The following is a 23,364-nucleotide window of genomic DNA, read 5'->3' as shown; positions in this document are numbered from 1 at the left end:
TTTCTCCAACGAAAGCACAAAAAGCACGAGCTTTTTACCCCATAAATTCCCGATTATGACTTCGTATTCGCTGTCACAAACTATATACAGGATGTCCCAAAAATGTCTCGCAATCCGAAGGTGGCGGGTTCCTCAGGTCATTTGAAGCAACTTTTTCCTTTACAAAAATTTTCTCCGAGGCACCATTAACGAGTTATTAACGAAAAACAGTGACCAATAAGAAACGAGTACGGCTGACGCGAGGCGGCCCAGCCAACCAGCGCACGAAGCCCGGTTCCGCTCATTGGCTCGGTCGCCTCGCGCCAGCTGAGCTGGGATTCGACCGCTCGACCGCTGGCGCCGTTGGCTCGGCCACCTCGCGCCAGATGAGCTCGCCTCTCATTGGTCACTGTTTTTCGTTAATAACTCGTTAACGGTGCCTCGGAGAACATTTTTGTAAAGGAAGAAATTGCTTCAAATGATCCGAGGAATCCGCCATTTCCGGATTGCGAGACATTTTTGGGGACACCCTGTATATTTTGTCAGCGAAGCAAGACTACCCTGACACGATTCTCAATTTAAGTAGCACGACGCTGCCTAAATCAGCCGTAGCCCGCCAAAGCTTGTTTGCCGATAGCTCGGTGTCCTGTAACTCCCGCCGCAAGTTTATATTACAACTTATTTGCAACGCTCGCCTCGTCGAGCCCGCGGAGCATGGAAGTTGAGCGAAATGCATCGCGCGCATCGCATCGCGAGCGCGTTTAGCGAGGCATAAATCGCGGACAGACGCGCCGTAAATCGATGGATTTCATAAGTCTGGGGTCGCAGGCAGCCAGCCATTCGTCGGCAATAAATACTTCAGCCCCCAATATACTCGCGTCGGAGACCGAATAGCGACCGTCAAAGGATACTTCGGGACACGGCAGTGGTATAGGTCCGCGCGCGGTCAGCCGGCCAGAATTTTCTCGGCTTTTTATCCGAGGGACACCGCGCCGGGGAAGATAGCATGTACGCACGCGATATTTCATCAATTCCTCTGCACGTCTACCTTTCAGGAATGCGAGCCACCCGGAGGCTGTATATTTACGATGTTTGCTTACAAACGGAAGCAGGATGGATGAATCCTAGACGGCTTAGCTTCGATTTTCGACGGCGGAATGGCTCGATGCCAAGACGAGCCATTCGGAATCCATACTGTCTGCCGTTCGAGATCCTCTCTCTCTCTCTCTCTCTCTCTCTCTCTCTCTCTCTTTCTCTCTCTCTCTTTCCATCTCGTTTCGGTTCTTTGACGTCTACGGTCCAGCGAAATAAAAACCGTCCGGAGAAGCTGGCACCGGGAGAGCGGGAAAGTTTGCTCGACTGTTGTTCCTCGGTCGTTAATTTCCTTTCGATCGTCCCACCGCCGGTTTATTAACATCATTACCGTTATCTGTCTCCACCGCAATCCAACGTTCTGCTCTTTAAACGTCCAGCGATTCTTCGAAGCTGCGGATCCGCTTTACGAGTGCTTGATTAATTAACTGACAAAAAATCCGAGCTTGTTTGTTAAGTTGCTTTGCTAATTCCCTGCTGCTTCTAGGGTGCTTTATTCGACGCATGTTGTTACTTCTAGCTGCGTTGTCTCGTTGTTGATGTATGTAATTTAATCAATTTAAGTCAAAACGTCGCGTACGTTATAGTCTAACTTAAGAATCAAATTATATTTGTGATAAATACAGGGTGTCCCAAAAATGTCTCGTAATCCGGAAATGGCGAATTCCTCGGATCATTTGAAGCAACTTCTTCCTTTACAAAAATGTTCTCCGAAGCACCGTTAACGAGTTATTAACGAAAAACAGTGACCAATAAGAATCGAGTACGACTGACGCGAGGCGGTCCAGCGAACCAGCGCGCGAAGCCTAGTTCCGCTCATTGGCTCGGTCGCCTCGCGCCAATCGAGCTCGCCTCTCATTGGTCACTGTTTTTCGTTAATATCTCGTTAACGGTGCCTCCGAGAAAATTCTTGTAAAGGAAAAAGTTGCTTCAAATGATCCGAGGAACCCGCCATTTCCGGATTTCGAGACCTTTTTTGGACATCCTATATAGTAAGCGAAATTAGACTTCGCCATCTTGTAAAAGGGACACTCGTTTCACCGGATAAAACGTATCACCGATGTTCGTTCGCCTAAACTGCGCCATTTTGCAAGTCTTCCCTGCTCGTGCTGCGTCATAATATGCTGCATGTAAGTTCGACGAGAGATGGTCGATAACAGAGAGATGTTTCTCAGGTAAACAATGTCTGAGACAGGGCAACGTACGTAGCCAAGATGAAAGTTTATCGAACATCTCACCGCGAATCGATCCTTCGTCCCTTATTATCCAACCACGGCATTAATTAACTATCATCGGGACCGAGCCCGGCGCCCAGATACGCTCGCGCTCCCGTTTCTCCAGCCTCCGAACGCAATTTCCAAGCCGCGCCGCGAACTTTCCCTGAAACTCCACGCCCTCACACTTTTCCTATTAGATCCACACCCCCGGCCCGCCCCGAAATAGCTCGGTAAACAGCACAGCCCCGCGGAACCGCTGTTCGCCGAACTTCGGCGAAGCTTTCCGTTTCGCGGGACGTTGTCTGTTGACGCGCCGATCGATACGCGTTACCTCGAACAAAACCGACCGGCCACGACCAGTTTTGTCCTGTTACTGTCCTCCTGTCCGGTCGCCATCTTTAACTCCGACGTGCTCGCCCCCCCAAAAAACACAAACGAAAAATACTACGCAACAGCAAGATCAATTTTCGGTAATTTCTCGTCGTAACTTTACGTTCCAGCGGAAAACAGTATTTGAATATAAATTGCAATAAATTGCAATAAATTGCAAAATATAAAATTGCAATTTTCGTAATTGGTTGGCGTCAAAAATAGTCTCCTTCGTCCATTTTTAGGTAGATATATTCTTTTTGGAGAAGCTTGTATCATATTATTATTATTATCATTATTATTATTACTATTATTATCAATATTATTATTATTTTTATTATTACTGTTAGCATCATTATTTTTATTATCATTATGTTCTATTTTTAGATAGATATATTCTTTTTGGAGAAGCTTGTATCATATTATTATTATTATCATTATTATTACTATTATTATCAATATTATTATTATTGTTATTATCATTGTTAGTATCATTATTATTATTATGGTTATGTTCATATCTGAAACAGCTGTTGGCGACAATGGCCGGTGGGAGACAGTCAAATAAATATGTCAGACACCATACACTTTCCTTCAATTTATCAGACTAATGAATTTTGCATTAACACAAATTTTGCGTTCTATTATACTCTTTAACACAATGCAATTTATCTACGGTACCACAGAAATGCCAACAAATCACGTTCCCCATCTTCATAAATAAAAATCAATTATCCTTTCCACAGCACCGAAGACATCTCGAACGACGTACAGCCTAATTAATCGACACGAAATAATTAATATCGTCTTAGATGTTGGTTCAAAGAATTTCTCAACGAACCTCTTCAGATTCGCGGATAAAAATGTACACGGTCCAAGGCAAATATACTTGAAAAGCGATAAACAAGAAAAAAGAAAGAAATTTCGCAGATATTTAACACGTGATCTTCCCCCACCTCTCGTTTCATTTCGTTCGAGGGGGTAGCAGCACACTCCGTGTCGCTTCGCGGCCTCCACCCCCGAACGAGAGAAAGTTCTCCGATGTGCACGTGTGCTCCAGTTCTCGCTGGCAGCACCCCATTTTTGCGTGTCCCGTTCGCGAGACAATTCGCTTCCGGCCGGAGAACTTCCCACCCCCCCCCCATCGCCTTCATCCCCCCCGGGGTTCCCTCGTATCGAGGATAAAGCGAGGATAATTATTGTGCGGCTTGAGAACGTTTAGCTCGCGGTGGTTTTCCTTCCACTCCCCCGCGTTTTCTTCTGTGCTCTTAAATTCGCGCGGTTTTAATAGGCGTGGATCGCGCCGAGCTGGTTTAATTGCTGGGAATTCGCGGGTCGGATCCGACGAATGGTTTGTCGGCGGTTTTGTGGGCCGTGAACGGCCAACCGAACGACCGTAATAAAGATCTCGGCACTGATTGTTTCTTGGTTCGTTATTCGGTATCTGTATCGGTGATTATGCTCGTCGTTGTTCGTTACGCTCGGTGAATTGCCCATTGAGCGTTCAGCGATTATTGGTAATAGCGGATCGAAGTAGAATGCGTCAGTCGTGGTCGGACATTATCGATTCATTAATTTACGTATCGGCTTGCTGGTTACTGAAAGTATTATATATTTATTTATTTATTTATTTATTAGTGTGCCCGATTTGTGAGAGGCTTCTTGATTATTTAATTCGCAGTCGACTCGATCGAATGTTTAAATGTTTAACTTTGAAATCCTATTTTATCCGCTGTTCTTTGATAATGAATGAGACCCGATCCGAATATATTCGACTATATTGTATAAACATTGAAGATGCAATCTAAATGTTTAATCGAACAAACTTAACAACAGCTTAATAAAAGTTTTAATCAAACGCGCGTACAATCATCATGTTTCAGATAAAAATTGTCCAACTTTGACCAGCGATAACTTCGCGAAAAATCATCGCGGGTTGACGACCGTCTCTTTAAATCGAGGCTTGAAGCCTCCACTTTACGACAATCTTCCTGGATTTTAGCCTCGACGCATCCTCGCCGCTGTAATCCTTTAAGTGTGAAGTTATGTTTGTCGCATCGAAAGGATCGCTTCAAAGTGCAATAACTTTGCGTAAAAAGATCGCAGCCCCGCGTCTGACCTTTTCTTTTTCAAAATAAAGGAAAAGTATGACACGCGATTCAGCTGCGCGGAAAGTCAAGATTAACGGAACAATTTCTACCTCGCAGCCGTTACAATATCGATTGTTCCAAATGAACCGCAGTTTCGTAAGTTCCACGTATCCGCGAGTCGCGCACAATTTTCAAGCGTTATCTATCACGAACGACGCGATCGCGTCCCAATTTGAGCGTTCTTGGATCTGAAACACGAGCGAACGATCTTCTTGAAATTTCTTCGTGCGCCGTCAAAGCCGAGCCATCGTTAAAACTTCAAAAACGAAGTTAACGTCGGTAATCTCGAGTCACCCTTTCACGGGCGAGGCCGGACGGCGAACGTAACTCGGTCATAGTAACAGGACGAAAAAGGGGTTGCGCGAGAGTGCGGGGCTCGGCAAGAAAGATAGGACGGAGGATGAGTGACGGAAGAAGCGTGTTGGCTTGCGGAAGCCGGTAATCCGCCATCTTGAAGCTCGATCTTCCCGTCCCGAGAATATGAGGGGGATGAACGAGCCATGTGGATGCCCGCGAGACCCTCTGCCGTATCGAATATCATCCCGACATTACGATATTCCCGGTTCGAATGGAAGATAGAGGCGGAGGCACTCGACCCGTCGAGGTGCTTGCGGCGTGCGATCCTCGGAAACCGATAATCTCGAGGCTATACCAAGTATACTCGAGAGCCAGCCGTCATTAGCTTCTAGTTTTACACGTTGTATGTACAGAGTGGATCCTCGGTCCCCGATGAATTCATACGTCGCATTAGGATCGCGAATATGTGGGTTACAATCTTTTTTTTTATAGATCACTCTGACTCCATTGTGCGACAAAAAAACAGTATTTATTGCGTCACGTATAAGATTACAATTAGGCTGCGACGATGTAATTCTTAATATAAAAATTATTCGAAATATTTCGTCGGTGAGAAATTTCTCTTAACGCTAAACCTACCAAGCAGTAATACTAACTGGCGTGTACTGCTTCAGAAAAGTGAGAAGACCGAATTTATTTACATTTTGTAAAGTTTTCATTATAAAACTTGCTCCAATAATGTAACTTGTTCAAGCGTTTTCCACGAAAGAGTCTCGGAACTTTGCAGAACTGCAAAATAAGAAAGCGGTCGCTTTGACCGCGGTAGGTTTAGCGTTAAAAATGAATAATAATAATAATATAGATATATATATAATATATTAAATATAATTATTTATTATATATAAATTATTATTTAAATTCTAAATAATTATTTATATATATAATATAGATATATATATATATATATATATATATATATATATATATAATAAGAATAATATAAAATAATTGAAAATAAATGAATAAACGCAACAATTGCACCGATTCGTGTACCGAACTGGGGCGCAATAGTTTCCGCGCGACGGCCGGAAAGCGGGATTATCGTCACCGGATGCGATCGCAGTCCCTTAATCGCGAGAAGCGGGACAATTGAGAAGGCACCCGAGGAACACCTTCGTTTATCTCGTATATTCCCGGATTTAATTAGCTCCCGCGCAACTGCGGGGGCCGCGCATCGAATTTTAAATCGGATCGGAGATTCGCCGGGCTTTCGGAGACAGCAAACTGGACGATGTCACGTAGGGGTTGCGCCGGAAGTGTGAATCGCGGACGTGACTGCCGCCGCGTGAAACAATTTACAGAGCGCTGTAAGGAATAGGGCTTCATTATCCGGGAATAGACGCGGACGAAGGTGCAAGGACCACGCTATTGAAGTATATGCAAATCGGGGGCTATTGAAGTCCGCGAAGACTGCGGGACTGCGAAACAAAAGCGCGGATTTCTCCAAGGTGAATAAGATATGATAACGTCGGAGGCGATGCTGTTCAAGATGAATTAATCTCGTTGCTCTGATTAGCTACGAAGATAAACGCGTCTGGCCGGCGCAACGGAGATTCTGCTTAAACCCCGCGAGATCCTCAGTTATGTCAGTCTTCTTCTTCGCCCGTTATTATGCACTCTGGACGATGTAAGAGCGCTTCAACGGACCGTGCAAATTCTTTCTGAAAACTAGTCGCGTTAAAGAACGCGCTGATATTTTTATGCTACGCGCATTAAAATGTACGCGATTCACGTTACGTTCATAAAGACACCTTTTAATCGATATTGAATCACGTTTGACGATAGCATTGCAGAAAACAGAATTGATTTTCATGTCTGAGCATGACTGGGAGTTTCTACTTGAACCCGTTTCTCGCGAATAGAATTGATTTTTCAACGATTCAATGTCACAGATGTAAAATTTTGAAATGATTAAAAATTTGAATTTTATTCGTGTCTGACCGGTGTCAGAATTGTCTACTTGCAGCTCGTGAAGAACAGGAGAAATCTTGTCGAACAAACGTGCATGTAAATTGCTTGTAAATGCTTCATTTCGATTATGTCTGACTAGTACTATGATTTTCTACTTAATTGTTCATTTGTTATAAATAGGAAGTCTTAGAAAACAGCGCATGAACGACAACAAATTCATCCACGTCTTGGACACAAACGTACAAGAAAAATATTTGAGTTGTATTTCGACTCTGTTTGACCAATATCGGAATTTTCTACTTACATCTAATTTTACTTTTAACCGATTCAGAGCATCGTAAACGAATCATAGTATAATAATCTACAGGTTTTTAAATGTCTTCCAGATTTTAATTCTGCTTCTCCTGAATAACGCGGAACTTGATCATTTTTTCACTCGAATTCAAAACGATCGGAAACGTACAGAAAGACCGGTTATCGCGCTAAGAAAATATTTCCACGAGTTGTGAAACGCGCTGCTACCATGTTGAATGAAGACCGGCGTGTCTGTCGGGACGAAATTTCGCGGAACCGTGTTAATTCATTCCGCGACCCATTTTCACCGTCGATTTCCAAACATGGCCGCGTTCGTTGGCGCTCGAGAACAGTTCGCGACGGAAGACGGACGAACTCGGGTTCAAATATAACGGGGAAACTTTCGTCGTCCGCGGGTCCAAACCCGACGGTAACTCCGTTAATTTTTTTTTTCCCCCGTGACCCGTTCCCTCCCCCATCCTCCCGCCGGCTGCGCCTTTTCCACCGAATTTCAGCGACAGAAATCGGTGCCAAGTCGCGGAACGAACGCCCCGAAGCGATTGTCGGCGAAATAAAAGGGGTTTTTCAGTTTGGCAACGGATTCCATTGTCGTCGGTCCGGTCCAGGGAACAGAAATAAATACTCCTCTAGACAAAAGCCCGTAAAAAGGGAGGAAATCTGTATCATCGTGGCCAGAACGCGGCAAATTCTACAGGAATACCGCCCGCAACTTCTGTCTGGAAACCGAGAAAACGGTGCGGAATTTTAGACGTTAAATATTTCACTTTCGGATGTATAAAAAACAAGTTGCAAAATGCTATACTTTTTCGACGGACATTGACAACGTGTTGCGACAATTATACATTCCGTTACATAGAGAAATTCCTTCAATATTCAATATTCCTTCAATTCAATAGGCTTCCGGCTATTTTAATGAACAAATGTTTCGTTGACGAAATTTAATTTTAATAAAAATATCCAGCAAGAAGAAGCAATAACGTGTTCTCGATTTGTGTAACCAACTGGTCCAGCGCATTTGCACATTACGCTCTGGTAATGAAAAAATTACTTCAAACTTTCTACCCTCGAGAGAATTTTAAAACTCGACTGCTTACAACGAAGTAGCAATAACAGTAATAATAATAATACTAATATCATGAAAATTCTCCCAAGTAAATCGTCCCCTGTGCAATTTAAACAATCGAGTACCCGGTAATCATCGACAACGCGTAATTCCTGCACAAATAACAGTAGTGCATCCGCGATTTGTCCAATTAATTCTGTCGCCGGAGCTGCCCGCAAATTTTCATTTGGCGTCGCGTCGGCGGCGAGAGCTACCCTTAATTTCGCGAATCACCCTCCGGGACAATTAATTCAAACTCACTCGGCAATTTTATTTAACGGAGATCAATTATAGTGGATAATTTAAACCGCGGGGCTTACACGATCCTAATGAAGCGGCGCTCTAATTCGGTGTTTCGAGCCGGTCCCCGAAATTCCTTCATTTAGGAACGGCAGAAAAAGCCGGCGACCCTTTGCGCTCGCCTTTTTCCAGCCGCGCCGCATTCGCTGCTCGACACAGAGAGGACAAAAACAGAACGACGAGTCTTTCCGCATGAGAGCATGTGTTCCACTCGGCATACGTCCTCTTCCGCTGTTCTTCTCTCTCTCTCTCGCTCTTTCGCTCTCTCTCGCTCTCTCGCCGCCTCCTCCTACTGCTCTGTACCGTCCCTCCGATTCATCTCTTTACGGTCTTTCGTCCTCTCTCATTCGACGCTTCCTCCTTGCGCGAGAGCACAGTCGATTCTTGCGCGTCGCTCGCGCGGTATAAGCGGCTTCTCTGAATGCCGCTCTTCCACGACTACTCGCGCGGACAATTCCTCTTTCTCGGCGGCCTCCGAGCCGTGTACACAAGCCCGATGAAATGTCGCCGTCGAACCGTCGCGGAACGTCGGTCATCCGGCGGTCGTCAGACATCCGGTCGTTCGAATTAATACCGCGCTTGCCGGTGCCTCTGCGAGAATTCTTCTAAATCCTTGGCCGACTTGTCGATTTTTCCATAAAACTCATCGCATCGTGAAATTACTCATATCGAAACTGCGAACGTCGATGGATGCTTCGGAAAATTTTTCAAAATTGCCGGCAGACTTTGGCGAGAATCGGCGAACATCTCTGAGACAAATTTTTACAAGCTCGAAGTTACCGACATGTAAATATGGTAACCGGAAGTCCGGTTAAATATGGCGCCTCCGAACTTTCTTCGTGAACATTAGGTTCATTCGGTGCTTGAGAAATCGTCAGAGATTTAATCGTTCCGTATGCTGCAAATTAATACTACACTGGCTGTTGTTTCGACGCTTCGTTAAAAATCGAAAAGGTCTTCGTGAAAGTCTGGAGAGTCTTAAAGGATTTATGGTTAATTTTTTAGCGGCGGTAAGTTATCCCAAGCTACTGTACGTTACCCCTGGGAAGATAAAGCCGCTGGACGTCCAATCGTTCAAATTGATACATCACCCATCGGTGGCTGTTCAGTGTAGTTTTTTTATTACCTTCTATGCTTCTTATCCCTTTGAGACTTTCTCGAATGAGTTTCCCGTAACAATTTGCATCTTGAATACTTTCTATTCTGTTTCCCATTCAACGAATAGTAATATGCACTAAATAAATATCGCACTTCGTCTTTCCTTCATTTCATACTTCATTCCCAATGGTACAATTTGCGAGAAATTATTTAAACCGTCCACAATAAACGACGCTCGACAAATTTTTACATCGTTTCGTAACGAACAATATCTATGTATTAAATAAATTAAAATAAATATCGCAATTCATCTTCATTTCATACTGCGTCCCTGATGGTACAACTTGCGAGAAATTATTTAAACTTTTCGCAATGAACGACGCTCGAGAACCGATTAAAGCGTCGCATGCCTGCTAAATGCAACGAATCGAACTACGATCGACGGACAATCTAACCGAATAATTACCTCAACGAACAATTTAGATTCAGCAAGTAGGACAAAGTTCGCGAAGCTTCCATCGGAACCTAAGTCGGGGCCGATCAATCTTAATCAGCCCTAATCACACATCCGGACGCTGAGCCCAGCAGCCAGCCGTCCGATTAATAGATTAAATCACCCGAGATTGTATCGGATAAAATTCTCTGGATCCCGTGAAACCGTTACCGGCTCCAGTTACTCCTTTCTCATAAAACAGTCATGCGTGTATTACAGTTCCGCGTCCCCTCCTCTTATCGTTTCGGCGGCGGCCGGAATCAGCTTTGAAAGTCGTTGGAGCGTCGTCCGCTTTCGTTTCCTCGCAAGGAACCCGCTGACTCCGTCGGTTGACGGTTGACATGTCACTGAAAGGCCGGAAGCCGGCCTCCTTTTTCGCTCGGCTCGTTATTGATATCGTGGGCCGCGGCGGCGTCATCGGGCGACACCTCGGCTCTCCCGGCCGTTTAGTCAGCGTTTCGGGAGAATCGAGCAATTAATCACGTGCTCGGCCACCGGGCCAGATACCAGGGCATCCCTCGGCCTCGTCTTCCATCGCCCTATTGTCATCGATACGGCCCCGCTTCGTTACGATGCGTCAGCCTGGTGTCGCGAGCTTTTCGATTTGCGGCCGAAATTGGAGCTTCCTTGTAGGTCAGTTCGCGATACAACAATCGTCTCTTGCTGCCAGGGATTTTGTTTAAGACGATGGATCATGTTTATCCATCATTTTGCTGTATTCGAATTTGTTTCTGAGATCCAGAACCTTCGATTTACTAAATTTTGAGTTTTATCGCGTATTTCTCCTGTGGGAACGTTTTACTATGAAATTAATCGGTTTTGGTCGTCAGCGTTGCAGAATATCGTTCACAATTATGCATGAGGTAGTTTAAGTGAAATTAGAAGGGGTTTAAGTCATCATTTCGCTGTATTCGAATTTGTTTACAAGATCCAGACCCTCCAATTTACCAAATCTTGAGTTTTATCGCGTATTTCTTCTTTGGGAACATTTTACTATTAAATTAATTGAGTTTTGGTCGTCAACGTAGGAGAATATTGTTCACAATTATGGATGATATACTTTAAGTAGAATTAGAAGGGGTTTAAGTCATCATTTCGCTGTATTCGAATTTGTTTATAAGATACAGATCCTTTAATTTGTCGGATTTTCTTTCATGGTGCATTTCTTCTTTGAAATCAATCTCCCACTGAATTAATTTGTTAGTTAGCGCTGGAGAATATTGTTCGAAATAATATTCCATATCCTGTAAGAGATACTAGCTGGTGTATAAGTAATCGCGTTTCCGGAAGATCCTAATTTGTTTACGAAATATACGATCCTCACGTACGAAATGTTCCCTTACTTTCGGACGATGCTTAATTTATGCGGCCGAAACTGCAGGCGAAGTTATTGACGCAGTTCAAGTCGTAATTTCGCGTTGTTATTTGTTTCCTACACTCGGCCCCAATTGTTTACATAATCTTATCGCCGGGTTTAGGAAGCAGCGCACCCACCGGCAATATTTACAAACACAGCGCGAAGCGCGCAAGAGCGTGTTACAAACCGACACGTTAAACAAACCTCAATAGCGTTGCGCGCCGGATGTGTGAGCTTTCATGAAAACGTCGCCTCGAAAACTTTCATTCGGCATTGTTCTATTTACATTAGCACAAAAAGCCAATACTTCGCTTTTTCATGGCATCGATTTTTCCGTTCAGATTACTCGCTCTTTCAATGCCGTCCGACGTCTAACGCAGTTTCGCTAAGCACGCTAACTTCGCCGTCGTTTACATCGTCATACCGTGACGCGCGAAACATCATTTACATAAATTTAAATGAACAAACTAACTTCGTCGAGCTCCCGAAATATTTTCCCTCTATGAGCCAACGTTCCAAACATCAATCGATATCTTTAATCAGTAGAAACACTAGAATATGGTCGGACGAAGTACACGTAAAAGCTTCTCCGAAACTACTTAATTGTTATGCCTCTTAAAAATCGCGTGTTCTTCGTCGCTTTCAAAGCTGCAACATGTAAAATCGTCTCGCAGATTCTCATTTCACAATTAATTCCTGGAGCAAGTAGAAACAGACGAGAATAGTCGGACTACGTGCAGAGAAATCTTTCCCAATCTACTTGAAAATTGTGCTATTTGGGAATATTACAATTTTCTTATTGTTCACTTGCAAATTCAAACTCCATTTCGCAAAGGAAAGTCTTGAAGGTCGAGCACGTTCTAGACATCCAAATTTTGATCGTCCCAAAATTATCTGATCACAGATATTAAAAAAAAGATAGGAACAGCAAACGGCACGAAATTGTGAGACGATCCGGCGCTATCGGCGAACATTTCTATCAAGTAGAATCGATCGGCGCTGATCAGACAAATCGCGGAACGGCTCTCCCGAGCCGGCAGAAAATCGCGCCGGGCAGAAATATTGCGCCCGATCGTGTAAATGCCGACTTGCTTTATCGAAAAGGGTGGACAGCATGTTTACTAGCCGCTGTATCCTGTCGAATAGATCACGGAATAAATTTCGCGGCGGCGGCGACTAGACACCCGTGCCACACACCGGCCAGCGTTACACGCGAAAGTTCAGCGCGCGCGGCCGCCGTTGATACATCGATCTGTTTGTGCCGTTCGTTTCCCGTCAGTGATATGGCACTTCATTATACGAAGCGACACGCTCCGTTGAGTTTTCCAATCACGGCATAGACGCGGCAACGACAAGGAACTTGCCGGAGATTTACATGTTTCGTTATCGCGACGCGAAAAAAAAAGAGAAACTCGCGCCCGACACAGAGTCCCGGATACCTGATCCGGTTTAATATCGCGGACAAGAAACTTTGTCAGGCGCCGCGCCCGGGAAAATAACTGGAAAAGCTCCCTCGGAAGCTCCGCCCGGTCCTTACTTCCGCGGCAGATAAAAATTCGAGGTATCCGCGCGCCGATGGCAACGGAATTATAATGAAAATCACATCGGAATCTGAGGAAGCATCCCTAGTTTATCGCTGCTAAAAAGTATGACGGACGAATCCTCTCGTCGCCGTTATTTAGAAGCGACTGGCAACCTGAGAGAATTTGTTTAGCTCCTTAGATACGAGTTTGTTAAGGCTACAACAAGGTTATTGTGTTTTTAATGGAAGATCGATGTTTATTCTAACTGAAAACAAAATAACCTACCTTGAAAACTCTAGCAAATTAATTGAATATTTTCGAGATGTTAGAAGAACTAGTTTACTAGACAATGAGTATGAAAAATTCTGCAATATTAAGTCTGTTTGTTATTGAAACCAATTCTTCTAACATCTGAAAACAATTCGAATGGTTCGATGCAATTTTAAAAGAGTTATCAAAGGCGCACGCCTTTTTTAATTTAATTTAATTTAATTTAATTTAATTTAATTTAATTTAATTTAATTTACTTTACTTTACTTTACTTCACTTTACTTTAATTTAATTTAATTTAATTTAATTTAATTTAATTTAATTTTGTTAAAACCATGCTGCTGAATTGTTATTTAATGCCACTGCAGCGAACCGAATACCGAACGACGGAATCGTTGTGCAAATCATTGATTCGTTGGTTTCAGGGACATTCGAAGATGAGATCCGGAGGCTCGGAAGAGTAAACAGGATACAGTTGGAACTTTCGGGAGGAACTATATCGTGCAACACCTCAAAAGGTAAAGAGACTCATGTATTATTCCCTCTTATCACTCGGCGTACCATTAATTATACATGCGGATGCGTTTCGAGCGCGCCGTTTACCTTCGTCCGAAACGATTAAGCGGATTTCAGCGATCAGGTATTAAGAACGGCGATCATATTCATCGTCACGAGTCTCTGGACGATAGTCCAAATTGATCCGCTTATCGAAAAATTCTCGACAGCCTACCGGAACGGTCAGCTTCGTTCAATCTTGCTTCGATCGTGCTCCTCCGCTCTCGAACATTTCATATTTCTCTTTGAAAAATAATCCTAGCGCGAGAATAATTGTTCCAATATTTATAACGTATTTTTAACTCTTGTAGTTGTTACTATATTATTATTCTTATTATTGTTACTATTGCTATATCGTTAATGATGCTGATACGACATTCTCTGTAACAAAGGATCCACCCAGTTGACATAACAAACATATTATTATTATTATCTTATTCCAAAATTTGCAAACATTCGCGAAAATAGCAAGATAACCGCAACTTTTTAAATTACTATGTTAAATCTGCACAGGACTCTAACACTGCGAAATTTTTAATAAATAATACGTCTTCGCTCTTTTAATGGCAGCAGAAAATTTATCCCTAAGCAAAAAATACCAAAATTAATGCAATTTGATAAGGTGTAAGATAATATCTCAAAATTCATGAAAAAGCATGCAAAGGAATAACAGTCGTATTTATTATAAATATTAAGAATATATCGTGTATCGATGTTCGGCACTGTAAGGGTTAAATTCGACGGATTGCATTAAAGAACGCAGGATTCAGTGCGCCGCGATATCCATAATTTGTCCCATGTTTCCTCCACATGACCGAAGCGGAACAGCTTTAACGGTCTCCGAGGCCGGGCAACGAGACGAATCGATTGTCATCGCGATCCCGAGCTTGCCGAACGGCAGCGCGCGGTCGCAGTTTCCTGAAACTTCGTTTTTCCGCTTCATCGGGGCGGACGCCGCGACGGGCCGTTTCCCTTTCGCAATCCCGAAACTTTCTCGAAAAAGTTCCATTGTTTAGAACAGGCCGGGCCGGTGCCGACAACGACTTCCGGTAAAATCCACACGGATCCGGCAGCCGGGAAAGTCAAATTCCGAATGGCCGGTGACCGAATCCGCGGGACGCGCGCCGCCCCGTTCACGGAACTGGGCTACGAAAGTTCGACTCTTCGCCGACACTGTGCCACGCTCTTCTTCGCTCGCGAAATTCCATTACGCCGCCGCTACTATCTCTCGCAGCGAAGGAGCCGTGTTTACCGTGCCTCTCGCGCCGTTTTTTCCTCCCGTCTTCCGTTCTCATCAGCGCGGCCCGGCCAAAGCCGGATAAGCCGACCGGTGGTTAAAAAGGTGGCCAAGGAACCCGGCCACTTCCGTTTTTCAATTTACCCGGCCCCCTTTTCCGGCTGTCCGCCCCGATTAGAGGACTCCGACTTGCAAATTGCAATCTCTGCTATTCCCAACGTTGTCCTTTGCCGTACGTGCGCGGACCTGCGCCGGCGGCTGATTCAATTTGCGGTATATTCTTGTCGGTTTTTGGCACCGCGGTCGGCGCGAGCGAAAATTTGGACAAATACCATGATTTAGCAAAACTGACGATTTCAGTGCCACGCCACTGTCGACGATTGCAAAGATTGCGGGGAAGTAGATTGACTTATTTGATCAAATTAATACATTCGTTGTTAGTTCGTTTCTTAGTTACATTTATTGTGTTTATAGTATTATATACATCGTGTTATAAAATACGATCGAAATGTCGAAGAGGAGCTACGAAGTTTCGAAATATTATGCTGCGTGTTACGATGTTAAATAATTACAGTGAAACCTCGATTTGCCGGTTTGAATTAGGTAACACGAATGTTCGGATAATGGAACAATCATTTAATGTGCCAGATGTCATCCTTATCGATTTGAACAGTAAATAGTGTTGTGTGTGGTTACGAATTACTGATACAGAATTATTCGAATAAATGGACAGAATAATTTATGACAAATAAAATTATCTTACATAAATATTGAGGCGAAACGCTCCGCATGTAATATGTAATATGTAATATGTAATATGTAAATATGTAAGTATGTAAGTATGTAAGTATGTAAGTATGTAAGTATGTAAATATGTAAATATGTAAATATGTAAATATGTAAATATGTAATATGTATTACATATTACATCTATAATATGTATTAATATGTATGTATAATAAATGTATTACGTATATAATATGTAATATGTAATATGTAATATGTAATATGTAATATGTAATATGTAATATGTAATATGTAACATGTAACATGTAATATGTAATATGTAACATGTAACATGTTATTACATGTTACATTTTTTTTACATAATTTGTAATTGTGTAACTATATAATTATGTAATTATGTAATTACGTAATATATAATATATAATATGTAATATGTAATATGTAAAATGTAATATGTAATATGTATATAGTTCCCATTGATCGCGAGCAATGCGTCGATATACACGGTGTACGATTTCTTCAGAAACAAACGCGTCGGATCGCGGCGAGGGACAGACAAATCGTGTCAAAATCGCGCCGATTTTCCGGCAACTTCCGCGCTCCGTTCCGAAAACCATTTTCCGCTTTTCCACCTGAGGTGAACGCGGATCCGCTCGCAGGCTCGGCCGGTTCCAGAATAGACAGTGGTAGCCGCCGCCGCGACGGAAATATTGATAGCCCCGCGGCTGCCAAGAATGTCACGGCTAAGCGGCGGCCGAGCACGCGGACAAAATGCCGGATCGTGTCCGCGCCGCGCCTTGTCCACCAGATTTTTCCGCGATTCTTTCTCAATGGAGGAACGGATTCGCGTTTGTCGCCGGACACGTGCCTCTATCTATAGCCTCTCTATCTCGCAGCCGTTCACACGCCGCCGCCCCCGCCGCGACGTAGATAGATTCGGCCGCGTATATTTAGAGCGGGACGCGGTCGGCTTTTTTCGGCGGACCGAGAGAACGGGACATGGCAAACATCGGGGATATTCATCGCCAGCCGTAAATATTGCCGCGGCTGCGAGGGAAAAAAAATGGGCCGGCGAGAAATTATGCGAGCCTTTGCATTCTTATCCGACACTTTTGTCTACGCGGCGAGATGGACGGAGGACGCGCGCGGATGTGTCCAGCGGAATGTTGCGACACGCTGGAACTTCGGGGACGTTTAATAGTTTTTTTTTTGTTTGCACTGGAACGGCTTCATTGGGTGAACGGTTTTAAAAAAAATACCGACGTTCGTTCGTCGGAAGAGAAAAGACGGGGAACAATTCGTCGGCGTGATAACGCAAAGTGATTATGCGCGCTCGTCGTTTCGCATAATGCTGTGGAAAGCAATTGAAGATAAGGTCATTGTGTTTCGTTTTTCCTCGCCGTGCGAATGGGTTAATAATTTCAACGGGAGAGTAGGGAATAATGATTTTAAAATGCAGAATACCAGAAGTAAATCGGACGCATATTTCCGGAGAATTCCCGATTGAAAAATATAGTTTCGAGAAAAACGTACGAGTTGTTTTAAGGTAACTTTTCTCTCCGATGAGATAAGACTTTTTCCAACTTTACCAACGATAGCTGAACATTCGGATTTCGAAATATCGCTTTTTGACGCAACATTCTGCACACTCGAAACTGGAGGAAAGTCAAGACAAGAAGCAGTCGATTTCCTTCGAGCTGCCAGAGCGGTGTCCCCCTTTAAGGAAAGGATTACCGAGTCGAATAAATAGCGAACAGCTACGATTGGGCGGGATTAGGCGAAAGGATTCACGGTTCGATTAGTAACGAACTCTCCGGGAAACAGCAACTCGAATCAATAAGGTTTGACATCTTTTTCGCTGGCGAGCGTCCCGGAGTTTCGCGGGTCGTTTCACCGGGCGGGAGAGGAGACGCAGCCATAAATCTCGTCGGCCGGCTTCGATTTAATATGCTCCGCGAAACGATACGTCGCAGGAGAGAAAACCGGGCGCGATAGCCTGATATCGGGCCGGCACCTGCTGGCGGCCGAAGATAGAACGCGACGCGATCGTCGTCGATTTGCATAAATACTTGAAGTCCCATTCTCGGGTCGTTCACGGCTAGAACTCGCCAATTATACTCGGCGGCCGCGCTCCGGTCTCGACGATCCATTAATCGAGCTTCGAAGGAACAGGTGACTCGCGATCCCGCCTTTATTCTCGCCGGCGTTCAGAAAATTCCGCCGTGCAGAAACGTGAAAAATGTCCGGGGATTTCGAGAGCGGCTGCTATCGACTAATTGCCGGGCCGCCGCGACGCGCCGGCGAGAAAGACAGAGAGAGAGAAGCGCGTTAAAAATGATTTTTATAACGTTTCTCGGTGGCCAATTTGCCCCGGGAAATTATACTAGGTGCTTGGAAATTAGTTCTCGCGTGTTTTATAGCTGGGGCCGTCTTTTCGTTTCATTCAATTAAGCCGGAAGGTCGTATGCTGCACGTTTCGCTCGGCGAAGGATTTCTTTGGAATATTTATTCGTTGTAAGCGATGCCAAGTATGGCATCGAAAATACCAATTTTCATTGAACACCAACAATCTGCATTACGAACGAAATTGATTGTTCGCCGATCCGGTCGACGCGCGTTGCGTCGTATTTTTACTATTTTTAATCGGATTCGTTGACGATTGAGAAACGAAGAAACAACGCGCGCGCTTTAATTAAACGCATCCGGATTTTTTGATCGCAACGTCTGCGTTCGCTCGTCGAATAACACACATTTACGACGAATTCGGATTCAATTAAAAGACGGCGGAAACGTGTTCGCGTAAATTCATGGAAATCATTAATCAGGGGAGACCATAAAGGGGAAAATGTTTCTCAAATACCGGCTCGCGCGGCGTGATTAAAAATTCTTTGTACCGAAACGAGGTGAAAAGGCAGGACCCGCGATAAACACGCATCCCCGATCGCAAACGAGATATCGCCGGGACGTTATCGATCGTTAAATGATCCCAAAGATAGCATTTTAATTCCCGAATCCCTGGGAGTTTCATTGATTATCGGGGATCGTTCGACGAATATAAAATTCCCGTCGAAATTGAATCGCGACCCCGATCGACCCCCTTTGCATCTCTCTCTCTCTCTCTCTCTCTCTCTCTCTCTCTCTCTACTCTCAATAATCGATTCAGTATCGCAAATACGTTCGAATAAAATGATGCTGGAATCTGCACGAGTTTCCGATGCTCAGGGCGTTTTAACACAGAAACTGAGGGTAAAAAAGGGATTCCACTCGAACGTTTTAACATTGTTCACGAATAAAACAACGAAGCGACGGAAACTATCCGCGAAATATTCAAATTGGTCCTACGAAATTCTTTTGATTATTCTCTGCGCGAATTAATTATTAGTACTAACTGATAGGGATTAGAATTTTATCAGATATTAATAGACTGCTTAAAAAAGTAACTCCTTGCGGTGCACATCCGATTACACCAATTACGGTGGTACAAAAATGCGAGGGTTACTTTGCAGTGCTGTAACTATTAACTAATAGTGCTGTCTCTAATTTTTCGAGTTTTATTTTACCATTTCTGTTCCAAAAATTACCGAGCACTATTAACTATTAACACCTCTTGTCCCAAGTTTATTGAATTTGATCAAACGTTACTATATTCTGTCACAAACTTGTCGAGTTCCATTTTACCATTTCTGTTCCAAAAGTTACCAAGCACTATTAACTATTAACACCCGTTGTCCCAAGTTTATTAAATTTTATCAAACGTTACCATATCCCGTCTCAAACTTATCGAGTTCCATTTTACCATTTTTGTTCCAAAAATTATCAAGCACTATTAACTATTAACACCCCATGTCTCAAGTTTATTAAATTTTATCAAACGTTACCATATCCCGTCTCGAACCTCTCGAGTTCCATTTCACCATTTCTGTTCAACACTTACCGAGTTCCGCCAAGTGCCAACGCCGCTCGTCCAAACATTTAACGAGTTCCACGAAATACCAACACCGTAATTCCAAGTTCGCCTAAATTCGGACACTTCGCGTTCATCGAGTCCCGCCGAACGCTGCCACTAACAGTGTCAAGTCTCCCGAGCGTCATCGAATTCGACTGCTCCCCGTCGAAAATGTTCGAATTTCGGGAAGAGCGTGAACGCCTTGTGTACCAACTTCCACAAGTTCCGCCAAATCTGTACAACCCCGTTCCAATTTCTTCGACTTCCAGCACGTTCCACGAGTTCCGCCGCGTCACCGCCGTTCGTCCGAAGTTCGCGAGTTCCATTGAACGCTAACAAATCCGCCGGCAAGTTCCGCCGGCTGGCGGCGCAGCAGAACACAGTTCATCGTGGCGATAAAGCCTTCGCGGCACGGGCTATCCCCGAGCTTTTCGAGCGCATCGAATAAATAGAGCGTTGCACCGACGCCGGATCGGAACGCATTGAAATTCCTCGCACTCGGTCGATCACGGAGTTCCGAAGCAGGTGCGGCCGTGACGGGCGGGGGGATGGGGGAGGGGGGACTTCCGCCGCTAGTTTCCGCCGGGGCCCCGTGCACAATCGAGTCACCGAATTCGACTCGTCCCTTCGTTTTCTCCCGCTTAAATCGGCCCTTTCGAGGGGCTCCGCCTCGAGGCGATTCGCGGACAGAATTTCCATCGGACGCTGCCTCTCGCATCCCGCGCCGCTGCGACCCGTCGCCCTCGGGGCCGAAACTTCGCTCGCAACTTTTTGAGTGGCTCTCGATGATTAGCGTTAAACACGAAGAAAGTTAGAGACGCCTCGACTTCTCCACGGCTACGGCGGTAAGCCTTTTAGGGCTAATCGAATTCGCCGCTTCTTTCAGCAGTCTCGAATCATTCTAGGGGTAATTGTTGGCCCTCGATCGGGAGCGACTGTTTCAGCTTACGCGATCTAATCCGTGTTTCTCGCTTAATCGGGTTACCAGGAAATTTCATATCCGCCGCGGACCGCAACACGCGGCGTCCGATACGTTTTAAATTGTTAAACCGTTATCTCGGAGATCGCGAGAATTGTCTTGCCGAGAAGACAATTGTTAACGTCGCATGAATATTTCCGGAGTCAGACAAGAACGCGTTTCGTGGAACTGGATCGTGCAAGGCGATTCCGTTTTCTCTCGCGAGTGAAAAAGTCTTTCCGCGACCGAGGAACAACAACGTGTCTTCCGCGAAAATCCGCGCGGACCGTGACGAACACGCCCATTTCAATTGAACAATGGAAACGCGATGCTGTTCTTGGTGTTGAATGGAAAAGAAGACTTTAACAACCGTGAAACGCGTGTCTTCGTAAATTGCCGCGTTAAAGTTTTATGAAAATCCGCGGACTGCGATAACAGCGTCGTTCTCGATCGAACAATAGAAACGACCGCTGTTCATTATCGAATGAGAAACATGCTTTCGGTATGTAAGCGAGAGACGTGTCTTCGCGAATTGCTGCGTTAAAATTCCATGAAAATGCTCTTCTTCTTTGTCGCGCGGCACACAAGATTGTCCCGAAGAAACGTCTGAATATAGAATTCACTCCGATATTTCTTCCGTGACGCGGCCATAATAAAACGCTCTCGGATCCGTTAAACCGAAAACAATTCCTCAACAAATATTTCTGGCGTTCTCTCCTCGGCAATGCGCACATATCCGCGGACTTCCGTGCAATCCACGACGAAGTATGTTCGCGAAGGTCGTTACAAAGATTCGCGCTGCTCCGATTTAACGATTTCCGAACGAGACCGATTCAAAATCGCCGTTGTTACGGTATTTCCGTCGACCGCTCTCGTCGAGGCGACACCGTCGCAAGCTTCTCCTGCTCAGCCGGCCCGTAAAGCACGAATGTACATTTTATGTTTCAAGGTAATTGATAATAAAGCGTATGATTGCCGCGGCGTTTAAAGTGGCGCGCCTTATTCGTTTCCATTAGAAGTTTTCGTGGGAACCGCGGACGTCGGTCGGTGTATAATTGCGGCATAAATGAACCTCGCCGTTGCCAACCACTGCACTCGGGCAGAAAGAGAGACCGAGAGAGAGAGGAGAGAGAGAGAGAAGAATCCGGCAGCGTTACCACCTCCGAGCTTTCGTTATTTCCAGAATAGTTGCGGAACGAACTGTGCTTCCGTGCGCATCGCGAACCGCCGATGGAAACACACGGCCACCGCCGTTGTTTTTCCGAGCCGGCTTTTCACTATTTCCGCGCTTCTTGCGAAACAGAAATCGGAGAACCGCGACAGGAGGCAGAGGATAATACGGTTGCCGAAGTCCCGGAGCATCGGAAGAAAAACGATTGAGAAAAGAAGAAAACGTGAACAGCGCTGGACTCTGAATAAAAATCGTTGAAATACGAGCGTTTATTATGACAAGAAATATCGAGCACGGAGGATGAAGGATGCTGGCACGAGAAATATAAAAATATATTCCGTGATGTTCATAAACATTGAAAATATAGAAATGGAAGGGATTAAAAAGAACGGAGGCAGAGGTGGACGTCGCTCGAATTGTTTCGAACATAGAAGTTTGTCTAAGATAATTATCCGATTGAGTTCTTTTTACTCGAATATTTTACTCGAATAACGCGATCATTCATCGTAAATTATTCTATCTATTTATTTGAATAACAATTATCCATTGTAAATTGTTCTATTTATTTCGAACGATATTCGAATACATTATTCGCGTAATTCGTTATTCGATTAAATTATTCGCATAATTCTTTACTCGATTAGAGAGAATGATTGTTGACCGGTCTCGTTTTCACGTAATTTCGTAAGAATGTATTCGTGCGAATGCATTCGGGATCAGACTTTCGTCTGAAATTAGGATTTTTTTCAGCAATTTAGAGAACGAGAGAAACGGTTACGGGAATCCGCGAAAAATCTCAATGAATTGGAATTAAAAGAATAGAGACCCGTTTCAAATTATCTCGCGTGTTCCGTGCCAAGCAGTCGCATGTGTTTCAAACGCTTGAAAATAGCTTTGGCGGCAAGAATCGCGCGAAATTAATTACCCGGAGCCCGTTTCTGCTAAGATCAAAGCATTTCTGGTGCTTCTAGGTCCAAGTCGAGACGTTCAGGTGTTCCGTTTCTCGCGAGTCACTCTATATATAGAAGATGCAAAGGAGAAAGACGGAAAATTGCGTTCGTTTGAAAATCGCGATCGTTCATAGAGCAACCGTGTGCACAGAGAACGCGGACAAACGAAGGGCCCCGGTGAAAAAGAAGAACGGATAACGAACGAAATGAAAAATATCGATGTTGAACACTCGATTTCTCTCGACTCCTCTGGCTCTCCGAGCTCTC

General features: G+C 44.4%; 1 protein-coding gene across 3 annotated transcripts in view; it reads right to left on the bottom strand.

The window, feature by feature from the left end:
- The window catches only part of LOC117225580 (inactive dipeptidyl peptidase 10), a 185,909-nt gene that overhangs the window by 90,171 nt on the left and 72,374 nt on the right, over positions 1–23,364 (bottom strand). The window contains exon 1 of one of the 3 annotated variants that reach the window (XM_033479266.2): positions 20,007–20,149. The exons of the other annotated variants lie outside the window; for them this stretch is intronic. The gene's annotated coding sequence lies outside the window, so the exon portion shown is untranslated. Of the gene's footprint in view, positions 1–20,006; positions 20,150–23,364 lie in introns of those variants that run through there. 3 annotated transcript variants of the gene reach the window in all.

Source organism: Megalopta genalis, chromosome 2 (genome assembly GCF_051020955.1).
Source record: "Megalopta genalis isolate 19385.01 chromosome 2, iyMegGena1_principal, whole genome shotgun sequence".
NCBI classification, from domain to species: Eukaryota; Metazoa; Arthropoda; class Insecta; order Hymenoptera; family Halictidae; genus Megalopta; species Megalopta genalis.
This window is presented reverse-complemented; position numbering and strand designations above follow the sequence as displayed.